The sequence below is a fragment of the Silurus meridionalis genome, chromosome 8 (assembly GCF_014805685.1).
Source record: "Silurus meridionalis isolate SWU-2019-XX chromosome 8, ASM1480568v1, whole genome shotgun sequence".
In the NCBI taxonomy this organism is placed as follows: Eukaryota; Metazoa; Chordata; class Actinopteri; order Siluriformes; family Siluridae; genus Silurus; species Silurus meridionalis.
Window position 1 is genome coordinate 2814874 of NC_060891.1, and position 7104 is coordinate 2821977.

Sequence of the window (7104 nt, forward strand, 5' to 3'; positions counted from 1 at the left end):
CATAACCCTGGTGGGTTTGATGAGAGAATAATGGTGTGAGGAAATGAGTGGGGAACAATGAAAGAGGAGAACGGAAAGCAAGAAAAGAAGCTGTTGCTTTTGGTTTTTAGGCTTTTTATTTGTTCAAGATTGAGTTCAGAATAGAAGCTGCTCATCTCCTCTATTACCAGAAGACATTTCATCCTCCATCTTCCATTCTGTTGCTTTCTTCCCAGTCTCGCAACATATATATTTTTTTATAACATAAATGTATATTGGAAGGGGTAAGAGCATCAACCCAACAGGATTTAAACCCTGACTATTAGATCTACAAACATCTTACATCTCACCAACTGAGCTACTTAGATAAATAAAAACCTGCCCTACATTCCTGCTCTTGTCCATGTTCTGGCTTGGACTGAGGTGTGATTCTCAAATTTATTTTGTGATTTGGTGATAAGTGTGTAAGTTTGTGTGATAAAGACAAAAAGTCAAAAGTGTTAAAAATCTACAGCTAAATACTTTGGAGTGGTTCTAAGACATAAAACAATATATAGGGAGTTATGATGTGGGTGTTTATTACTCTTTGCGAGCTCCAAACCAGTTAAGGTACAGGTAAAGCAATGAACCAGCCTATTTGTTAAAACATATACAGTTTTATTAATAAACATTAAGGGAAAAACTGAACCCAGTCAGAGTTCAAACACCGACTATCCACAATTTATGGTGCTATAAGTTCATTCTGAATCTCTCTTCTATAGTCGATCAGTAATTTTCGTTTTATCTCTTAAAAATTGACATCAGGTTCAGGAGCCATCATGTCTTTATGTGTGTTTGATCAGAACAGATTAAAAACGACACATTCAATCATGTTACATGACCGCTACAGCTAGGATGTGTGTGTGTGTGTGTGTGTGTCATGAGTGCTCACAAATGCAAATTGTTCATGTTCTCAGAGGAGGAAAAGCATGGTCAAATTGTCTTGTCGCTAAGAGACAAACTAGCCAGCATCAGACATCAGACATGTGTGGTTAAGTGGAATGATTAGCGTTCTCCCAGAGCACCCAAGGTGTTTCATGGTCAGTAGCTCGACTTTATAAGCGATCAGGATGCTAAATAGAGGCTAAGTACATCTCCTGTCATCTAATCTACAATACAAATAATTAGAAATACAAATGATTGCATACCGAATGCAAATGAAACAAATTATCCAAACTGAACAGGCTTCAAACACAAGGACAGAGGAAGAGCGTTAATGCTTATTTCATCTTACCTGAGTAGCTAACTATCAAACCAGAGAAGTTACCATGCTAGCTAAGAATCTATCAAGTGTTCGATGTTAGTTAGCCAGAATGTCTGATTTGAACTGATCAAACAAAACCCACACATTTACACCAAGAAGCTAATTTACACTGACGCTAAACAGCTACATTCGTACTGAGGAGTTGTGTGTTATGGACATGTCATCTTTCAGGATTGATCTATCTATTAGTAGTAGTACTTGTAATTATTCTAAATAAGCAGGTTGAGTTGCTGAAGCTTCTGTCTACTGGTTTTTGGGACGATGAGCAAAATATCTCTCTCGCTCTCTCTCTTCTCTTCTATTACCGATTATTTAATAGAATTATTATCCTCTTGTCTGCCAGAGTCACATGACCAGCAGTAGTTCTTGTCGTCTCTTAGTAAAGGCTGTTTGCTGATATACTGTGTCAGAAATGCTTCAGTGTTTTTATGATTTACAGTCAGCTGCATTTTACTGCTTGATTAGTCCATACCATACATGGAGCAGTGTGATTGTTTCTCCTCCAAACCACAAGTTGTTATGAAACGTCCTGAATCCCAGCACTGGGCCTGGATTGCTTTTGCACATGCTGCTCTCAACTCTGGCTGTTTCTTTCTCAGTAACATGAGACATGAGATTTTTCTGGTTCTAGACACAGACATATCTACAAGCAAAAATACATTTAAATAAGAAAGCAAACAAACAATTTAACATAAATGAAAACATACATATACACACACACACACACACACACACACACACACACACACACACTGTGGTCTTAATTTCTAACATTAACATTTCTTTTAAGTACACAAGAATTTAATTTTTTTATTGAATGACTATTTCCAGTGCAAAAGGTCCTTAAATGAAAAAATAATAATAATAATAATAATAATAATTAAAGCTTAATAAGTAAAAAAAAAAAAAAACAATTAAGCAAATAAAGAAATAAGCAAATAGCCACAAACAAAATCTTAAATAGCATGTGCATATTTTTATTTGTATGAAATATTCATAAAAGGTTATAAATATAGTAAAAATACTTTTAATTCAAATACAATGCTGTGATTTAAACTCTTTTTTTCCCCCCATGTACGAGTCCAAAAGCACCTTTTGTAAAGTCCAAGCACATTTTGTATATAAACTCAAGAAATACATTACATTTATTAAATAAAACAGTCACAACAATAAACTTCATTGAAATTAAATTAAAAAATTAGTTTGAAAATAAATAAATGCATACTACAAGAAAATTCTTCTTTGCTTAAATTAAATATAAATGTTTTTTTATTATATTTATTGTTATATATATATTACAGTCTCAACTACAGATTAGTATTATTGTGTTGCCAGTTGCCAGCTTGCTTCTCCTGACAGCTGTATTGATGAACAATTGGAAGGAAGCTGAAGTCTTAAGAAGTCTCATGCACTCTGATAAAAAAAAAAAAAAAAAAATCCAGCATGATCTCCTTCTCATTTTTTTGTCGAGGCCTACACAAGCTCTAACTTCTTGAACCTTTGCACTCCTGGCTTTTTTCCTGCAGAGATGATCACTAACCTCCAGAAGCTTCTCCTGATCCTTCTATGAGTTTTTAATCAATACTTGTTTTTATTCTTCATGACGAGAAACATCCTTGTAGTTCATAACCTTCATCATGTGCTGTCAGGTTCCTCTCGCTCTTCTTCACCCCGACCTGTGCTCAACTTTTATCCGCCATCTTCTCATATCTCTGACATCTCTACATGTCTGACAGGTTCCAGTGTTTCCGTGACTCACATCGTGACTTTTTATCACAGACTTTCTCCTGCTTTATGGATTGCTGTCGTTCAGGTGAAGGTTGGTTTCTGTTACGTTTGGAGCTGTGTTCTGTGTCCATGTGTTCTGTGTGCTCATCAGGGACTCGGAGTAAAGAGATATAAATATTCACAAACATCAAAGAAATCCTGTTTTATGTCTGTCTGTCTGTCTGTCTATATTTAACTGTATCTTTGTTTCTTTGTCTGTCTTTACCATACATCGTGCCCTTATTCCTACCCTTCTTTCTTTCTTCCTTTCTTTCTTTTTCTTGCCTTCATTCCTACATTTCTTTCTTTCTTTCTTTCTTTCTTTCTTTCTTTCTTTCTTTCTTTCTTTCTTTCTTTCTTTCTTTCTTTCTTTCTTTCTCTCTCTCATGCCTTCATTCCTACCTTCTTTCTTTCTTTCTTTCTTTCTTTCTTTCTTTCTTTCTTTCTTTCTTTCTTTCTTTCTTTTGTTTTAGCCTTCATTCCTACCTTCCTTTCTTTCTTTCTTTCTTTCTTTCTTTCTTTCTTTTGTTTTAGCCTTTATTCCTACCTTCATTCCTACCTTCATTCCTACCTTTCTTTCTTTCTTTCTTTCTTTCTTTCTTTCTTTCTTTCTTTCGTTTTAGCCTTCATTCCTACCTTCTTTCTTTCTTTCTTTCTTTCTTTCTTTCTTTCTTCTTTCTTTCTTTCTTTCTTCTTTCTTTCTTTCTTTTGTTTTAGCCTTCATTCCTACCTTCCTTTCTTTCTTTCTTTCTTTCTTTCTTTCTTTCTCTCTCTCATGCCTTCATTCCTACCTTCTTTCTTTCTTTCTTTCTTTCTTTCTTCTTTCTTTCTTTCTTTCTTTCTTTCTTTCTTTCTTTCTTTTGTTTTAGCCTTCATTCCTACCTTTCTTTCTTTCTTTCTTTCTTTTGTTTTAGCCTTCATTCCTACCTTCTTTCTTTCTTTCTTTCTTTTGTTTTAGCCTTCATTCCTACCTTCATTCCTACCTTTCTTTCTTTCTTTCTTTCTTTCTTTCTTTCTTTCTTTCTTTCTTTCTTTCTTCTTTCTTCTTTCTTTCTTTCTTCCTTTCTTTCTTTTTCTTGCCTTCATTCCTACATTTCTTTTCTTTCTTTCTTTCTTTCTTTCTTTCTTTCTTTCTTTCTTTCTTTCTTTCTTTCTTTCTTTCTTTCTTTCTTTCTCTCATGCCTTCATTCCTACCTTCTTTCTTTCTTTCTTTCTCATGCCTTTATTCCTACCTTCATTCCTACCTTTCTTTCTTCTTTCTTCTTTCTTTCTTTCTTTCTTTTGTTTTAGCCTTCATTCCTACCTTCTTTCTTTCTTTCTTTCTTTTGTTTTAGCCTTCATTCCTACCTTCTTTCTTTCTTTCTTTCTTTTGTTTTAGCCTTTATTCCTACCTTCATTCCTACCTTTCTTTCTTTCTTTCTTCTTTCTTTCTTTCTTCTTTCTTTCTTTCTTTCTTTTGTTTTAGCCTTCATTCCTACCTTCATTCCTACCTTTCTTTCTTTCTTTCTTTCTTTCTTTTTCTTTCTTTCTTTCTTTCTTTCTTTCTTTCTCTCTCATGCCTTCATTCCTACCTTTCTTTCTTTCTTTCTTTCTTTCTTTCTTTCTTTCTTTCTTTCTTTCTTTTGTTTTAGCCTTCATTCCTACCTTCCTTTCTTTCTTTCTTTCTTTCTTTCTTTCTTTCTTTCTTTCTTTCTTTTGTTTTAGCCTTTATTCCTACCTTCATTCCTACCTTCCTTTCTTTCTTTCTTTCTTCCTTTCTTTCTTTCTTTCTTTCTTTCTTTCTTTCTTTCTTTTGTTTTAGCCTTCATTCCTACCTTCTTTCTTTCTTTCTTTCTTTCTTTTGTTTTAGCCTTTATTCCTACCTTCATTCCTACCTTCTTTCTTTCTTTCTTTCTTCTTTCTTTCTTTCTTTCTTTCTTTCTTTCTTTCTTTCTTTCTTTCTTCTTCTTTCTTTCTTTCTTTCTTTCTTTTAGCCTTCATTCCTACCTTCCTTTCTTTCTTTCTTTCTTTCTTTCTTTCTTTCTTTTGTTTTAGCCTTCATTCCTACCTTCTTCTTTCTTTCTTTCTTTCTTTTAGCCTTCATTCCTACATTTCTTTTCTTTCTTTCTTCTTTCTTTCTTTCGTTTTAGCCTTCATTCCTACCTTCCTTTCTTTCTTTCTTCCTTTCTTTCTTTTTCTTGCCTTCATTCCTACATTTCTTTTCTTTCTTTCTTTCTTTCTTTCTTTCTTTCTTTCTTTCTTTCTTTCTTTCTTTCTTTCTTTCTTTCTCTCTCATGCCTTCATTCCTACCTTTCTTTCTTTCTTTCTTTCTTTCTTTCTTTCTTTCTTTCTTTCTTTCTTTCTTTCTTTCTTTCTTTCTTTCTTTTGTTTTAGCCTTCATTCCTACCTTCCTTTCTTCCTTTCTTTCTTTTTCTTGCCTTCATTCCTACATTTCTTTCTTTTCTTTCTTTCTTTCTTTCTTTCTTTCTTTCTTTCTTTCTTTCTTTCTTTCTTTCTTTCTTTCTTTTGTTTTAGCCTTCATTCCTACCTTCTTTCTTTCTTTCTTTCTTTTGTTTTAGCCTTTATTCCTACCTTCATTCCTACCTTTCTTTCTTTCTTTCTTTCTTTCTTTCTTTCTTTCTTTCTTTCTTTCTTTCTTTCTTTCTTTCCTTCCTTCCTTCCTTCCTTCCTTCCTTCCTTCCTTCCGTCCTTACCTACTTTGTAAACTGTGCACAACTGATTGTTTCTCAGAACTAACATGAAATTTTCTGCTAATTTAAGTTCACAGCAGTAAGTTTTCTGATATGGAGTTTAAACACAAGCGTTTTCTTTTAAACCTGAAGATAATCCGGTGCAGAAAAAATGCAGACTGAAGGAAAATAATTTTTTTTTCATCTCTTTGCTTTAAATAATGCCTTTTACCACATAATCCATTCTTTGTTTTTGTACTTTTATTTAAAAGCTGGAACTTTATAAAACACCACAATAGAATGTGTACAGTGGGAAGTTTTAAAGCTGAACATCCTGCGTTTCATTAGATTCTGTGCAATATTCCTGTGGGTCTGAATCTGATTGTTTGAAAGGTCGAGAGAACGGATTTTTTATTTATCATTATATAAGATGTAATATAAACTATTTTAATGCAAGAGCAATTTGAAGGCAGAAGATAGGCATGAACGCTTTTGCCAAATTGTGAGCTCACAAAAACAGCTGATCATTAAAACCTGAATCTTTCAGTAATCATATATATTTGTAATGTTCATTTTATTAATTACTTAAAACAAATCCCCTGAAAAGGGAATTGATTAAATCAGTATCTAGTGCTCCAATTCTTTTACACTCTAAAGAAATCTAATGTCTATTGGTAAAACTGGGTTTTATGAGAAAGAGGGAGAAAGAGAGAGAGAGAAACATTTTTAAGTTCTGAAAGTTTTCAGAACTTCTTTTAGAAAGAAAGAAAAATGTCAAATATTTTGCTGTGTGAAGGCTTTTCCCGGGCCACCACACACTGATACTGAAAACCCTCGGAGGAATGAAACACTAGTACACTTTCAAACTGTATAAACGTGTTTTCTGCAGAATCTTTTTTAGGGGGGTTAAAAAAGAAAAGGAATGTTTCCGGAGCGTTCAAAAGAACTGGGAAATGAACGGTGTGAACAATTCAGCAGCGCCGTACCACACCAAACCCTGAATGAAAGTGTTTACCTGGATCCAGAAGGGGGCTTGCTATGGCCTTCAAGGCCTCTCTGTGAGACAGCACATAAGTGAGGTTAGGTTTCATTGGCAGATGTTAATAACATCTAGCGATGTGTGTGTGTGAGTGTGTATGACTTGCCGTCTGCCTGCCTGGAAACTGTTGGTTTCACAGCACGGCTGCTTTGGGAAACACAAAACCTGCCAGAAAGTTGTTGGTGTGAGCCACCGAGCCACAGCTCTGTGCATGGGGGAGGACGAAGAGATCAATGGCTGAGTGTCTGCTCTCAGAGGGGCAGAGACGTCTCGTTACAACGCTGCAAGAAAAGAAGCTTTTTTTTCCATCAGGATGCCAGGCTCGGAGTCCACGGTGCACGAGATGT